This window comes from Hydra vulgaris, chromosome 02, assembly GCF_038396675.1.
Source record: "Hydra vulgaris chromosome 02, alternate assembly HydraT2T_AEP".
Lineage (NCBI taxonomy): Eukaryota > Metazoa > Cnidaria > Hydrozoa > Anthoathecata > Hydridae > Hydra > Hydra vulgaris.
The window spans coordinates 44827906-44846048 of record NC_088921.1 but is presented as its reverse complement, the minus strand read 5'-3'; the positions used below and the strand labels follow the sequence as shown (position 1 = coordinate 44846048).

The following is an 18143-nucleotide window of genomic DNA, read 5'->3' as shown; positions in this document are numbered from 1 at the left end:
AGTACAATTGAAAACATACAATTCCTTTCTGTAATGTTATACGAAATAAAAATTATTTTTGCTACGCATAATTTGTTGCTATTTTTATATATTTTTTATTATGCTTTGTTATGTTCGACCTTACAGGGAACCCCGGGATTGATATTAGACAACCTCAGGATTTCGGAAGTATAAAAAAACCTAGGATCCAGGAATCCCGGGATTACAATTGCTAATAACAAATAAATAATTTTTTTTTAATTTTCTTTTGAAGAATTAATTAAACTTGAAAAATTTTCTGTAATTGCTTTACACACTGTTCTGAATTGTCAAATTTAATTCTTTGATTAATGACACGGAAAAGGTAACTTGCTTTAAAATAGTCCCAGGCCCAAGATATCTTAATCTACCACTAAGTGAATTTAAATGTAACGTTGAGTCATGCGTACAATACATAACACAGTTATATGTCTATTAAATAATGTTATTTAAATTAGTTGCTTTTACATCAACTTATATAATTAATGTTTATTAGATTAATAGAAATAATAAATTTAATTTTGAAAATAAAGTTCTTGATTGACGTAAAAAGTTATTCAAGAATACGAGTTTGTTGATAGTCGAAAATTTATAAAAGAAAATTATTTATTTTATTGAAACTTTATAACATCATATTCAGAAAGTGATTCTCTACAACATGATCAAAAAACTCTTGTAGAAAGTTTATTCAATGACTAATTAAGATCAGTTAATCCATAAATTAATAATATATTAAATAGTTCCTGGTTTTAATAGCTACTAATATGCTTGTAGAAAATTTATTCAATAACTTATTAAAAGCCAAAGAATAAACATCTTCATAACTATTTCATTAAATCCTCAATTTTATTTCATTATATTCTTTATTTTATTTCATTATACCGTCTATTTTATCTCATTCTATCCTCTATTTTAGTTCATTATATCCTCTATTTTATTTCATTATACTCTTTATTTTACTTTATTAAACCCTCTTCTTTATTTAATTATACCCTCTATTTTATTTAGCTATATCCTCTATTTTTATTCTAATCTGTTTTACTTCAATGTAGTTTGCATTAAACATAAAAATTGCAAACATTTTTTATTTTCTTTAATTAGCGAGTATTCGTAAAATGTCACTACATGTATATTACATGTAATACACTTCTTTATGTAATTTATAACAAACTACTTTAAATGAAATAAAAACATATTTTTTATTTATAAAGTATTTGCAAAAAATTATTTGCCTTACTTTTTTTGATCCGTTTTTACCAACACAGTAGGCCATTTTGCATTATTAGTCTAATGTTCGTTTCACCACAAAATACCTATACAAAAATTATTTTTAAATACACAAATAAACGATAATCTATATTCATATCAGGTAAAAAATTGGTTTTAAATTTAAATAAACTTAATTTAATTTATTTTATTTAAAGAAGTTACGTAGCACCCCGGAATAGCATTTGATAAAGAAGTTTCTCGCTGCTCACTAATGTTTGTTTCTCGCTGCTCACTAATGTTTTTTTATGGTCAAAGCGGATATTAAACCATAAATTTTTTTACTCTAAAATCAGCTGTTTAAATAATTGCACTACGACTACTTTATTGTATAGAGGTTCACTTAATGGGCAGCTTTTTCTTCACCTTTTAGTCCCCACTCTATTTGACTTGAAGTTCTTGTTAAATAAAAAGAACATTCGTGAATTGAAAAAAATCGCTAATTTTATAGTACTTTTCCGGTGTAAAATAGCCTAACTATTTAAGAAAAATTACTAGGGTCAACTACGCCTCCGCAATAGGCCATTAAAGATAAACAGTATTCAAAATTGTTAAAGAAGTCTCAATAATGAAAAATTTTATGTTATCGTTAGTCCATTAACAGAAGCAATTTAATAACAACAATGATCAAACAAAAAAGGAACTTTATACTTATCTGTTTTGTAGTTAAATCTTAGTAAACAGTTAAAAATAATTTTAACCGTTTATAAACTATTTGATTTTAAATTATTAATGAACCATTCGGAAAATTTTTTACGCAAGAATAGCTCATCATCATATTTAATGAGACAAATATTTTTAAATTATTAAAGTTTGTGCAAAATAATCAAATTGTTGCGGTGAGTCTATTGGAAAAATATAATTCTTATAAGCTCTTCGCCGTTGTGGATATCCATTTTAGAGAAACGTAGTTTTCAGCGGAAAAATTTCCGTTAGAAAATATAAGGAAGAACAATATGGAGAGCAATAGGGAAAAAAATGTTTAAATGAAAAAATTTAAAATTAATGCAACAAGAAAAATAAGATTAAAAAGAAACTGCACTATTTAAATTTTTTAAAAAGTTAGAAATTTCCATGGTCATGGTCGAAGCAACATTGAGCTTTGCGGCTGGAACGCTGCTGACATTTATGATGGCAAATGCTGTTGTGGTTGCCAGAGGATTTCTTTTACCATACACGTGTAAGAAAGGACACGCAGACGGAATAAAATGTAAAAACTGTTGCCGAATAAAAGAAGTTAATAAAAAGTGGTCAACAGAAGATCTGTTTGGAGAAAAAGTAAAAATGTAGATTAAGAATAATTTTTATGGGTTTTTTTAGGTAAGTTATTGTTAGTTTATTTACAATTATTGATTTAATGTATTAATTAATTACAAAATGAAAAAAATTTAAACAACGTTTTAAACTTGTATATTGAAAAAATTAACTATATTTCAGACTATATATATATATATATATATATATATATATATATATATATATATATATATATATATATATATATATATATATATATATATATATATGTATATGTATATATATATACTACCGTCCGTAAGTTTGGACGCACCTTACAAAAATAAACAAAACGCGTTTTAACTCATGAATAAAATTAATTAAGAGTGTCTACATTGGTCTCATCATAAAGTACTGTGAGAACATACTAAAGAGAGATATTTTTAAAAGAAATATATTCTTACATATATATATTAAATTTGTTATTGTTTACAAAATAAAATAAACAGAAACATTTTTAAGCGATATCCACTTGTATCGTAAAATAAATAAATATTTAAATAAGATTACTTTTTATTTTGTTTGTTATTTTAGTGTGTTATAAGACTTTTTTTTTTCTGTTTTAAAAAGTTAATAAATCTATAGTTTTTGAAAATTAATGATTCGATTGATTTTGAACTATCAATTTTCGGTAAGAAAATTTTTTTAACTTTATTTCTCATTTTTTCAAATTAACTATTTTATTTTAGTATTCTTATAAGATTCGTTATTTAAAATGGCAAAAAGAGGACAGATAAATTTAGAAAAACGTATAGAAATTTGGATCCTTCATAATTTAGGCTTTTCTAATCGAGAAATTAGTCAACGCCTCAGCATTTCAGAGAGTTGTGTCGTAAAACGATTAAAAGAAAGTAGAAACGGGGTCTTTCTGCGATCGTAAAAGAGTAGGGAGACCTCGTTCTAGTACGAAAAAGAGGATAAGTACATAGTAATTAATTCTTTACGAAATCGTAGACGCACAACGCCAGATTTAGCAGCTGATTTTAATGAACATCATACCACAAAAATAAGTACAACGACGGTAAAAAGTGTTCTTGAAGTAGGGCTTAGAGGTCGTGTGGCTGTTAAAAAACCACGTCTTTCAACCGTCCACAAACAAAAAAGATTAGTCTTGGCCAAAGAACACAAAAATTGGACGGTAGAAAAGTGGAATAGAGTACTTTGGTCAGACAAATCAAAGTTTGAGATTTTTGGGAATAAACACGGGTCATTTGTTCGTCGTCGGGTAGGAGAAAGAATGCTGGAGCAATGTACTATGGAAACAATTAAGCATGGAGGCGGGAATATAATGGTTTGGGGTTGTTTCGGTGGTGGCTAAGTGGGATCAATTGCCAAAATTGACGGGAAAATAACAAAAGAAGTCTATTTAAAGATTTTAAAAGAACATGTTTTAGTCTGTGGAACCAAATTAATTGGCGAACGATTCGTGTTCCAACAAGATAACGATCCTAAACACTCTGCTAAAGTGGTTAAGCAATATTTAAATGAAAAACAAGAGGAAGGATTGTTGAAGGTCATGACTTGGCCACCGCAGAGTCCTGATTGTAACCCAATTGAGTTATTGTGGGATCATTTAGATCGAGAAGACCGAAAAACTCCTCCAAAGGGTAAAAATGATCTTTGGGAGGCAATCCAAAACAAAAATATGGAAAAATATTGATGAGTTATATTTTTTAAAAATTGATTGATCGCATGCCACGTATCTGCCAAGCGATAGTCAGAGCTAAAGGTGGCCATTTTGACGAAAAGATGATTTAAATAAAAACATTTTATTTTAGTAATAATTTTTGATACTATTATTTATTTTTTTCTTTAAAAGTAATAAAAGAACATAAAATTATCGATTTATTTTATTAAAGTCACAAATCAAAATTATTCTAACACATTTTCCTCCTAATATCTGTAGTTGCGATAGGTGCGTCCAAACTTATGGACGGGAGTGTATATATATATATATATATATATATATATATATATATATATATATATATATATATATATATATATATATATATATATATATATATATATATATATATATATATCAGGCGCGGATCTAGAGTTTTTTTATATTCGAGCTAACTTCCAGACATGTAACTAACTCCAAAAATTTACATATTTGAATTTATATCAAATAAGAATGATTTGTGATAATTGGAGTTTGGGAACAAAAAAACCCAAAAATTTTGGCTTACAACTGCACCCAACAAGAAAACAACATATTGATAAAATACTTTTTTTACTATTCTTAAATAAATCTAAATTTATTGATAAATTCTAAATTTCATACAATAATCTCTGTTCCAAAATTCCAAAAATGTTGTGTTCCAAAATTATGACAATAAAACGTTTGACCCCCCCCCCCTCGATTTGAAGGGTTACAAACTTTATAAGGTCATAATTTTTAAACGTTAAGAGATTATTTTATGAAATTTAGAATTTATCTATGAATATAAATTTATTCAAAAATAGTTTATTTCAAAAATATTTTATCAACATGTTGCTCTCTCATTTTGAGGTAGTTTTGGCAAAAATTATAGGGCTTTTTTGTTCCAAGAATTTATCAATAAACTATGCGGTAGTAGTGTAGTGGTAGAGCGCTCGCTTCATAAGCGAGCGGTTCCGAGTTCGATTCCCACCACGTCCCTGGTAGTACCGCGCTCAACTTGTTTCTCCGCGCAGCGGCCTTGTTCGTCAAGGTTCGTGTTTCGGAGTTATAGAGTTGAGAGAGGGTGATAACCACAAGTAGCCTCCTCATCTGTAGTGGCCTTCTCGGTTTTAGGGAGGTGAATTATTAAAAAAAAAAAAAAAAAAAAAAGACTCCATATATATATATATATATTTATATATATATTTATATTATAAATATATATTTATATATATATATATATATATTTATATATATATTTATATATATATATGCACTTTAAAAGCAACTTTGTGAAAAGCATCATAAGGTATTATTGGCACAGCCGATGACACCGGGCAGGGGGAGGCAGAGGGCATTGCCCCCCCCCTACCTTTCACATTTTTTTTAAGGGACCTTTTTTTTTGAAGAAATTTTTCGAAATAGGCAACTTATTTAGAAATTGACAATTGTGCCCTCCACTTTTTTTTTACCCGTGTCGTCGGCTCTGATTGGACATGTCTGGCTGGAAACTGGAAGTATAAAAATTGTTCGGAAGTAACCTTTTCGTAATTGATCTGCCTGATAGTGTTTGTTAAAGTTTGATGAGTTATCTTATCTTTGTGTTTATGAAATTTATTATACTTTTATTTAAAAAAAAAACTAAATAAATTTACAATAAAATTATTTTATCTACAGCATGGTAATGAATTAAACTACTCAATCAAGTTAATTTATTAAGTACAAGATACTTTAGCTCTACAAACATTGTTAGCTATACATACATTATTGTCGATTTTAAAAATACCAGATGTACCAGTTAATAAAATCTCATTTACATGAGTACAGGTTTTGTTTATATAATTAAAATAATTTTTTTTAGAAATTATTGAAAAAAACGAAAGAAATTTATTGAGAAGTTATCAAAATAACAGAAATATCGAAAAATCGAAAATATTGAAGTTTATTTCAAAAGTATTATCATTAGTTGTAATGAAAAAGTTTTAATTAAATGTCATTATTTTGATTAATGTTAAAAAATTTTATATGAAGTAAAAAATCATTTTTGTTTTGGTTTAAAAATTAAGTTGAAATATTTTTTATATTTATCTCAAGGAAAATTGTTTAACATATTTTGCATTTATAAACACAATACATCGTCGGTGAAAATGACTTCGAAATGATTTTTCACCGACAACAATACGTTATATAACTAATATTTAGTTTTTAGTATAAACTTTATACTAAGTTTTTTTATTATAGCAATTTATGCGAACTTTTTTTATTAAAAAAACTTGTAACTTTTGTATTAAACTAACTTGTAAATTTTTTAACTAATTAATTTTTTTTTACTAATTTGTAAAGTAATGTTACGTACTGTTGTGTAGGGAAGACAGGGGTAGACAGGGGCAGGACGCCTTCTCTACGCTGGTTTGTCAAACTTAAGAGTGTTTTTTTAAAGAAACTATTTATTTATTTTGTTGCTAAGTCATTAACATAGGATAGATTGGTAGCACCAGGATAGATTGGTTACTTTTTACCCCTGTCCACCCTTAAGATTACGTATATTTTAAGACAAATAAATATTTGAAGTTATCTTGTTATTATTAACTCTAAATAAAACTTTTCATGATCGTACTAACATTTTCCCCCAAAAGTTTCGGCTCTATTTTTTCTCATTAAACGTTCGTTCAATTAGACAAAGAATAAACATCATGCAACTACTTGTTTACATAAACTACTTGTTTACATAAATCAAAATAACAATATATTGTGAGAATGTCTTTATTTATAGTAATTGACAATAAAGCATAAAATAGGGTTAGGGTTACCAAAAATTATTTGCCAACAAAATTGTTTTTTAAACAAAGATACTACAAAAATTGCAGTTACTTTTTATTCTAGCAAACAGAATTGCTAAAGATATGCTATTGCTTTTAAAGTTTGTTATAGTACCAGCGGGTGAATACCGTTTGGACCCGTTGACTTACGTGGGTCCATCTACTGCAGCTGTAATACACGTCATTGATGCAACGGCATCGGTTAGCGTTTGGTAAACTGAAAATCGAAAATTTTTGATGTTTAATTTTATTGACTTTTTAGGCATTTACTGCATTACTTAAATAAATTATAAATTTTTTTCAGTTTTTATCTAAATTATTAAAAGAATATTCTCCGTTTATTTCAAAAAACGCTCATTACCAACTTTAATAACTGAAGATTTTTTAGTTTGTGTTTTATTTCAGTATAGTACGTAGAAATATCAACGTTATTATACCCATTTTGTGCAATTCCCAGAGGAAAATCTATAGTAATTGAATAGACTGATTTCCTGATTAATCAACAACAAGTTTAGAGTATTGATTTTCCATTAGCTTTGACATCAAAACGCTTAATATGGCCACAAAGCAATTTTTAGAAAAAAAATAAGAAATTTAAATTTACTTTTAGAAAAAAAATAGAAAATTAGGAAACCAATTATCAAAAAGATTTTTAACTTTTTATTATTGATAGCTTCTTTAGAAGCATGGTACCATTAATGGAAAACTATAGCTTCATCATTACAGTTGATGTTAGTATTGAGTGGTCTGTAAAAATTAAAAAATACCCACTCAAACTAAAATGCATTGTCCCTTATTTGCATACCATGTTACTAACATAACATACCATGTTATGCTAGTGTAAGTTAGGTTGGCTCATGTTTTTTAAGAAGTAAGCAATCATTTTGTTAAAGTATATACAGACATCCAAGACTTTCTGTCTGCTTTGTGATAATTTTGAATTTGACTATCCAAGATTTAAGATTTAGACTCAATCATATGAATCAGAGCTCATAGTTTGTCTATTTTATTTTTCAATAAAATAGACAAACTTGAATGGTGTTGAATTGGTGTTTGAATGCTGCTAGTTAGTATAATTATCTAGAAATATCAATTAGTTTAGCACTATCTGCAGTGTGAGCCGCGGTGTGAGCAGCATTACTTATGTAGTTTATGTCTATAATATGTGCACTTAATATATGCGGACGATGTCCTTGTAATTGCCTCAAATGTTGAAAAATTAATTGTCCGCCTAAAATGTACAACAAAAAAATTGCCTAATTTAATGGAAACCCAAAAAAACACAATTTATAAAGTTTAAAATGAAGGCAAATAGAACCGAAATAGAAAGTATAACGTTTTAACGAAACACGGAAAACTAACAGTCATCTTCAACCAAATAGCTCGGAGTAAACATTGGAAATGACCTCAGAAGTACAAACTATTGAGAACGAAGACGAGCAAAAATTTTAAAAGCAATCCATGCTGAACAAAACCGGAGTCTAAATTTCTTTTAATATCCATTATAAATATACTTTAGATTAAATGTTATTGTAGATCAACTTTATATATTTGTACCGACGTATGTTATCTTAACAAGAGTAAAATTTAATAGTTTTATACACTTGAATCTCGAGTCCCTAATAAAAAGGAGGGGGGGGGGGACCCCAAGCATATTAAACTCCCCCCCCCCCCCTGTTTAATAATTTTTAATTGTTGTCAGCAAAATATCTCAAAACTAAAAAAAAAAATCAGTGAAAATCGGCCTTAAAAATTAGAAAATAATTCTTTCAGTCATCGATAAAAACAAAAATTTTTAGTGTAAACAGGCTCAAAAAATCGCCGATCTGGTAAATCTCGATTCAGCATATTAAATCCTATTGAAATTATGCTAAAACACCTGTTCGAAAATGCGCAAGCCACCCAAGAATTGAATAGCTTTAAGCGTATTTTGTAAAAAATATTAGTTCGGATTTATAAACTAAACTTTTTTATAAAAAAAATTTATACTGTATCATAAAAAAATTCCCACTCCCCCTTTTGCCCCCCCCCCCCCACGTTTATTTTATCTTTCATAAAATTCCCCCCCCCCCCCCCTTTTTTCCCCTCCCCCCCCCCCCCCCCCCCCCCTTGTATTAACGGCTCGATAGTAAGAGCATTTAAAAATGTTGAAAACATTGCGCGTAACATGTTTTGCTTTCAAAGCAAAACATGTTACGCGCATTTATGTTATTTATTAACTGAATTACTTAACTATTCATGATATGAATATTTATTATTATTAATATATTAGCATCAATTAGTTAATTAATAAAAAAATATTCTAAAAAAAAGCGAACCCGGAACAAAGGCACCACGACATCATTGTGAATGACACAATAGTGCGCAGCAGCCACCACACATAATTGTGAACGACTAAGTTAATAATGTTTAATAAAATAAAGTTGTTTTGTCGCATGATACTTTTTAAGTAATTAACACACTTTAAAATAAAATAACTTCCGCATGATTAATACGTCAGCGTTACGTCAGCGTTACACTATCAGGGAATCAGTGACTCGGGTAAATATATATTAGATTTAGTATTTTTTAGCCTAAAAATTGTCGGTTTTAGCCAAATGGCGTTATTAATTTACGGTTCTGCAAAGTTGTTTATCTTAGACAAAATAGTTGCTTATCTGTATTTTGTTTAAATAAATAGCGAAAAAAATAATTCCTTTCAATAATTAAGATAATGAATTTCGTTCTATATTTTGTTGGGTTCTTTTTTGGTTTCAAAATTTTTAGCTGCTTTTAGTGTTTTTAAGATTTTTTATTTTTTGAAATGAATTTTCGATATCAATTGAAAGTGTTCGGTCTAAACAACTGCGCAGTACGTAATGCAATATTCATGGCCTTAGAATTATAAAAAAGAAAAAAATTTATCAGTATTAAAGAAGATATAGGCATTAGCAAATTAAAGCAAAAAAGAATTTTTCTAATTTTTTGTCTAAAAAAAAATTACTAAAATAATAAATTATTCAATAAATAAGTAACCAATTAAATGAAGTATTAGAATTGGATGCGGCGAAATATACCTGCTTACAGATTTAAAAAAAAAAAGAAAAAAGAAAGAAACAGTGGCGTTAGGCGTCAGCGACTGCCGACGGCATTGCGCTTGAAGAGGGGTCTCGCAAAAATATACTGAAAAAATTAAATATTGTATCTTAATTATAATTGATGATATTTTTACATATCTTATTTTGCTTTACTGGACGAAAATATGTTTATTAGTCGGTTTTATCATCGGTATTATATTACTTCAACTTTAAATAAATATCATTTTCTAAGCATCAATGCTATTTGAACTGTTTCTGATAGCATAAAAGCATTTTTAAATATTGTTTTTTTATTGTTTACCGGCTCTGAGACGTAACGTATCATTAATTAACAAGGAACTTTAATATTCGATTCTAGATCCATAAAAAATACGATTGTCTCTTTCTATTTCATTTTTATTCGATTACAGATAAAGATTTGGCAAGTGATAAAATTTGTCGCTCAGAAAATCAAGTGTGAGCAATTCATTTGAGCAATTCATTTATAAACTTAGATGCGGGAAAATGGACATTTCCGATAACCGATTCTCAGCGTTATGATTTAATTCAAAACAGCCCTTATCAAAATATAGAGGAATTTGATGAAAGTTACCCCAAAGACACAGACATTTTTCTAAATTTCATTTTACGCGAAAACTGGTTAACGGGTAAACTCAACACCGCAGATGATTAGTTTACTCCTTGCCAAAAGATAAAGTTTATTGCTTTCCTTTTATAAAGGAATCAAAAACGGAAAAACAATAGATGAGGAAAACGAGGGATTGATTTGAAAATCTCAAAAACATTGGTATAATTTGTTCGAAAGATGGATTGATATAATAAACTTTTTAGCCTCACACAATCTGGCATTTAGAGACCATCGTGAATTATTTAACCTGGACAATAGCAGAAACAGCGGTAATTTTATAGACTTATTTAAGTTGTTATACAAATATGATCTGACGCTAAAAGAGCACTTGCAATGAATTTATGAAAAGCAAATTGCTCAAAATTATCTGAGCCACGACATTCAATATGAATTAATTATATTGATGTCTGAAACAGGTATTGATGAAATTATACACAGAGTTAAACAAGCAAAGTATTATGCTTATTTGCTCGATTGCACCCGAAATGCAAGTTGTATTAAAAGTCGACTTTATTAATAAAATCTATGTACTATTTTCGAATTCAAGTAAGCGTTGGAAACTTACAAAAACTAAATTGAAACTAACACTAAAACCTCTTCCAGAGACACGGTGGGAGAAAAGAATAGGAGCTATACTGTCGCAATTTGATAATGTTATCGAATGTGTGAATGACTTAAAAAATAAAACGGACGATTCGGAAACTCTAAACGACTGCAAAGCAGTTTTGAACGAAATGTTAACTTTTGAATTTATTGTTGCTATAAACGTGTGTTATGAGATTTTATTATATGTAAATAGTATAAGTAAACTATGGCAATCGCTTCCAGTAAACTTAAAAGTCGCTGTTGATACTTTATGTTCATTTTGTACTTAGATTCAAGAATTCCGCGATACTGGATTTGAGAAAAGCGTTGCAGATGCTCGATTGTTTGTGGAAAAAAGTGCCTACAAAATTGAGTTACAATTTAAAGAAAAAAGACAAGCACGAAAAAAACGAATGTTCGATTATAAACACATGGATGAACTTATACAATCTGCTGAAACACAGTACAAAGTAAATTTTTTCAACACAATGATAGACGCAGTCATAGTCAACACTGAATGTCGATTCAAAGCGGTTAATGAATATTTTGGTTTTATTTACGATATCAATCATTTTGAACCCGCCTTATATTGCTTGGCACACTAATTGCAGATGAAAGATTGTTTATAACAGTACAGTGTCTACAAATAGAAAAAATGGAACTAGAATGACAACTATCAAACCAGAAAGAAAACATAGCCTTATTTTTTACATTTTTACGGCAAGTATTGTTCTTTTCGCGAAAAAAACGCCAATTTTCCGCTAAAGTTTGCCGGAATGAGGGGTACTGCCGCCCAAATTTTATTCCTAGAACGCCCTTACAACTGTTCTTTTTGCACAATCAAAATTAGGCACTCTTACTAATGATGAAATATCTAAAAACGCTTTGACCACATTAATCCGAAAAAAATCCTTTTTGTTTCTACAATTTATACTAACATCAGAAATTGAGTAAGTCATACAAGACTCTCTGCCTTTTGGAATTCTTTCCTTTCTAGAAGAACACCAATGACAACCATTATAGTCATTAAATTACCAGCGAAAAAAAACCAGAGTTCTTGCATCACATGAAAAAATAGATACATAAAAAAAAAATACGAATATTGTTATATAAGAGTATACCAGTAGTGGATAGGTTAGTAAAAATATTAACAAAAGGAGATAAAAATAATTGTATATTTGGTTTTTTAAAACCCGACCAGAGACCAAAAAACAAAATATTAGCAACTTGCAATGAGTATGGAAAATTATGAATGGATGCTAGCAAAGGCCGCTAGGACCAATAATTTGAAAACGGGAACTCCAGGAATTTAAAAACGGGAACATCAGTATTAACAACAAGTCTAATTGTTGCTTGCCCATTTTCTTCAAGATCTACTAAATGTATCCGATTGTTGTCACAAGTGTTTTTAAGTTGTTTGTTTATGTTTAAAATATGAAAATAGTTGCATTGCTTATAAAGATAGGATGATGTAAAATATTTCAAACATTTTGTACACTGCTTATTAAAACTTAAAGCAACTTCACAAACTTCACAAAAAAAACTTTTTCATATAACTCTTTTTCCTTCTTAAAAAACTTCAAAAACAAATAATTAGATGTTGGCAAAACACTGTGTGGCAAAAAATAGTTAAGAGTGTTAACAACGCCTCTAAGGCTTCGTAGGACAAATTAAAACGCAAAACAAAGTCATTATGCTTAAACATGCATTAGAGACATTTATCTTTGACCCAGGATACAGAGGTGGACTCTCTGAGCTTTCATTTTCTTCAAACTCATTATTAGTTGTTTCATTTTCTAATTCACCTAAGTCAGATAATGATCCATAAATTCATCATCAATAGTATCAGATAAACGATCAATAAATTTATCATCAATAGAATCATTGTCATCAGAGGTGCTCTCATTCTGTTGTTGAGCACAATAAACTTTTCTCTTTTCTTACTTCCTCTGATTGCCATTTCTTGAAGCAACCAATTGTGACAAGCAGATAAAATTAAAATTTAGCTGAACAAGATTAACATCAGAACGAGAACAAGAGAACTTATTGTGTTTAATCTAATTGGCCTAAAAGAACAATGATACTTATTTTACAGCTAGCTCCTTAGTATATAAAATATAAACTATACTTTTATTTGATGAAAAATATTGTTATATATTTTAAATGTATTAAGTGTATAATGTATGTATAAATATCAAATGGATATATATATTAAATGAAGGTGTTTAAATGGTATAAAATTTTATAATTTTATTCAAATTCTATAATTACAGGCCCGTAGCAACAGGGGGATTAGCAGGGTCATTTTCCCCCTCCCCCAATAATTTTTCAAATAAATAATTTTGAAGATATATAAAAAAAAGGATAGAAAAGACCTAATTTGTGATCTGTATTTTCAGCGTAAGTTCCTTAGACAAAAATTTTTACCTACTACTATTTGACCTACCCAGTAGTATAGCCTCCCCCCCCCCCTCATATAATTTTTGTTCCTACGGACCTGAATTATTCAGATAAATCAATATTCTTTTAAAAATTGAAGTTTATAAAACTTACAAAATATCTTTTCTGATAAGTCTTAATTGATGAAAGACAGTGTAAAAGGAAATAAGTTTATAAATGATTTAATATATAAGGAGTGAAGGTATATATATATATATATATATATATATATATATATATATATATATATATATATATATATATATATATATATATATATATATATATATATATATATATATATATATATATATATATATATATATATATATATATGGAAAAATGAATCATTATCTATTATAATCAATGATCTACAATAAAGAAATTTAAAATAATAAATTTTTGTGAAATTATAAAGTTGAATATATATTCGCTTTAATAAAGTGAACATACTGAACAACATACCTGAGGTTTTGGAGATTGAGTAGAACTCAAAAAATTTTATTACAAAAATTGGAAAAATAATTTCAAGAAGTTATATGTGTCAAATTTCAAGAAAGTTATAACTATTATCAAAAGTTATATCAATATTTAGTTATAAAACTAACGACGTTTTTGATTATTGGAAAACAGCGCTAAATTTCTATTAAAGTTTTAGATCACTGGAAATAAAATGTCGTTTTTCGTTAAATTTCCAGCGAAGTTGTAAAATTTGCGAAAAACCTAGCGAGCTCAGTGAATTTCCAGTGATCTTTTACATTTCCAGTGAACTTTCACTGGAAGTTCGCTTGGCTTTTTTGTAAGGGTACTACTACTACTACTACTACTACTACTACTACTACTACTACTACTACTACTACTACTACTACTACTACTACTACTACTACTACTACTACTACTATTACTTTTGTTATTACCGTCCCTATTGCAACTTCTGTGATTGTTTTTGTTGATTTTCTGTGATTGTGTTCTATCTAAAAAACTTGCTGTTGAAAAAAATATAACTTTATAATGGGTGATTTTAGTATAGATCTTGTAAAAGCAAACTCTGATAATTCAATCTCGGAGTATTTAAACAACATTGCTTCAACCAACTTTCTTCCTTTAATATCCTTACCGACAAGAATTATGAACCACTCAAGTACTTTAATTGGTAATATATTTTCTAACACAACTTCTGAATATGTTTTTTCCGTCAATCTAACTACTAGAAAGTCGGATCATTTGCCACAGTTTCTAATTTATTCATTTTTAAAAAGAGAAATATTATTTCTCGTTAAAGCAATATTTTTCTTCGAAAAAATAAATAGAGAAGAATTTAGGAATGATTACTTGAAAATAAATTGATATAAACTAATCAAAATTTCCAATGGTAATACAAATAAATTATATGAAGATTTCTTCACTAGCGTTATCTCTCTTCTAAACAAACACGCACAGCTAAAAAAAACTAGGTAACCGTGGCTTATCTCGGAGCCTTAAACCATAGATTACTTCAGCAGTTTTATCTCAATAAAAAAAAATGAAACAAATTATTTGAGGAATTCCTTAAAACAAAAAATCTACAAGACTAATTCTTAAAAAAACTTACAAAGCCTATAGAAATTTGGTTGTAACACTTATACAAAGTAGCAAAAAGAACAACTTTTCTAACTACTTTACTATTAATAGCAATAGTAGAGCTTCATGAAAGGGTATTAGAACTCTTTGAATATATTTTCGGATGATATCTCATACCCATTTTGCAAACAACACCATTATTTACGATCCAGTTGAAATCTGGTAAATTTTTAACTCTTTCCTTATTTCAAACTGCAAAAAAATATTCACTCATTCCGTACTGACTTCCATAAGTATTTAAAAACATCAAACCCTATTTTCATTAAACCTATTAAGAAAAATAAAATAATATCAATTATTCGTGGTGCGATTGATAATAATTCTTTTGCTTGTGACGTCTTTATTCATCTGCAAAAAGCTTTTGATACTGTTGACCACAAGACTTTATTTGAAAAATTGTATTACTAGGGTATACGGGGTATTGTTGATGATTAGTTTTCTTTGCATATCAAAAATTGTACTCAGTCTGTCTCACTTAATTGGTTTCAATCCACAAAGAAAGTTATCAAGTATGGTGTCCCACAGGGTTCTGTTCTAGGGCCTTTACTGTTTGTAATATATACTAGCTGTCTGGACCCTTAAAACGGGTCACGATAGGTCTATGTTTCGCACCAATCACTTGTATTCTAAATTTTTATTTAGTCTATTTATTCCAATAGAAAAGTAAAGGGCAGAAAATAGCAATACTTTATCTTAGCTTTGAGTAAACAATTAACACATTAGGCCGGGTGAATAAAAATGAGCAATTGCTTTTACTCAGTTATTGGTCAGCTTTACGTGAATAAAAACTTTAATAACTTTTCTTAAGTTTTTACTTACGTAAAGCTGAGCAATTACTGAGTAAATTGCTCAACTTTACGTGATTAAAAATTATTGCAAAACTGCTGAAGTTTTTATTCACGTAAAGCTGACCGATTACCTATCATGACTTAATTAAAAACTTTTAATGAAAAACTGGGGTTAGACATTTATTGTTTTTTTACTTTTTCTCGGGCTCTTCCTCTCCCTGCCTAATTCTTATTTAATTACTTAAAAAAAAATGTTTATGTAAAATAGTTTCACAATGAGTAAAATTGTTTCCCATACGACTTTATATTCATATAAAATAATTTATCAATATTTTTACTTTTAAGAAAGGAAATTGTTTCTTTCCTCTAAAGTGAGCAAACTTTACTAATTAAGTAAAGACGTTATTATCTTAAGTATTCCCATAATAGATATTAAAAAGTGTGATCCTAACAACTGTCTCATTGCATTTGCATGGTTTAAAAATTTTTAGAAGTTGAAAAACCAGTTTTTAGAAATATTTCAGACTCTTCCATCTATTAAGACTTCCCTTTCAATCGACCGATAAGAGTAATTTTAATTTAAAATAATCGTGATTTTAAATAAAGAGCAGCTTTTATATGTAACTACAACGAAATTTATTTACAATTATTAAATAATATAATGACAAGTTGTAACGTTGTAACATTAGGGTTTTATCTCCATTTTTTAACATTGAGAGAATTTAACTTTTGATTTTTAATGATGTTTTAATTTTACAGCTGTTGTCGTTTATAAAACGTCGTTTATAAAATGTCGTTTATAAAATGTCATTTATATTGATACAATTTTTTTAATAATATTTGTGTTTTACAATTAACCTTATATTATTAGTTTTATAGTTTTTAAGATTGTTTGTTTACAAATTATTTGTTAATTCCAACTTTATTAAATAAGGTTGAAATCAACTATGAAAAATTAAAAACATACGTTTTTAAATATTATATAAATAATAATAATAAGATTAATATATTAAAGTTATATAGTTTTGAACATAAAAATAACATAATAAATAAGAACAGAAAATTAAATTTTCTTACCATGGAAATCGGGAGATAGAACCTTATAATTCTCATGTACCAATATGCTATTTTGTCTTATATTATTTTATATTACTTAGTAAGTAATAAATAATGTGTGTTCTAAGAAATCAATTTAATAAATTTTATACTTTAATCCTTTAATTTAACAAGTTTAACAAATTTTACTTTTAAATTTAAAAATTTAAGAGAGTATAACAGTTAAATTCTCTCAATATTACAAAATATTAATTCTAATGGCATCAAAATGGACAAAAAATATATTTTTAACAACATAGATTACAAAAATGGGCTTTTCCCTTCCCCCTCCTATTCCAATTTTTAATATTAAAGTATAAAATAATAATGATAAGTTTTTCTACCCTCCCCCTTCAAAAAAAAACAGGGGCTGCAATTCCTGAACACGTTTGTTGTCATATAAAGAAAATAAAACAATTGGGTTATATCACTAACATTATAAAACTAATAAAATTGTACTTAAAAGGAAAAATAACTTATAAAAATTGGAAACCCACATACTTGTTTTTTTATCGTTGCTGTTTAGTCATAGAAGAATTTAAAGCATTTATATATATTTAAGTAGATATGTAAATACATTTGTTAACTGAGGTACCTTTTAATATATGTCTACTTTAAAAAGCAAACTATTAAATGATCATGTTCTCCAGTACACATCATAGAGTTGGCCATGTGAGAATCAAGGATTAATGAAACAAGCATTAACTACAAAAAGTTAGAAAAAATTCTTTTCCACCATAGAATAATTTTCCCCAAGCAGCTAGTAAGCTAGTTTAACATTGAAAAAAGCAGAACTAAAATAGAAGTATAAGATAAAGTATAAGTGTTATAATTTAAAAAAATAACAAACTTTTAATATTCACA

General features: G+C 28.0%; 1 protein-coding gene and 1 long non-coding RNA gene across 6 annotated transcripts in view; one reads left to right on the top strand and one right to left on the bottom strand.

The window, feature by feature from the left end:
* The window catches only part of LOC100197226 (nuclear pore complex protein Nup214), a 101597-nt gene extending 99572 nt beyond the window's left edge, over window positions 1–2025 (bottom strand). The window contains exons 1-2 of one of the 5 annotated variants that reach the window (XM_065791067.1): window positions 1936–2025; window positions 1256–1331 (exon numbers count right to left, since the gene is read on the bottom strand). The gene's annotated coding sequence lies outside the window, so the exon portion shown is untranslated. Of the gene's footprint in view, window positions 1–1255; window positions 1332–1417 lie in introns of all 5 variants that reach the window. The other 4 variants (XM_065791072.1, XM_065791070.1, XM_065791069.1 and 1 more) reach the window with 4 other exon arrangements.
* A 104-nt stretch (window positions 2026–2129) lies between these two features.
* LOC124811889 (uncharacterized) lies at window positions 2130–6562 on the top strand. The gene is made up of 2 exons (XR_010636337.1): window positions 2130–2604; window positions 6090–6562. It is a non-coding gene; the product is annotated as an uncharacterized LOC124811889 (long non-coding RNA).
* The last annotated feature ends 11581 nt before the right edge of the window (window positions 6563–18143 follow it).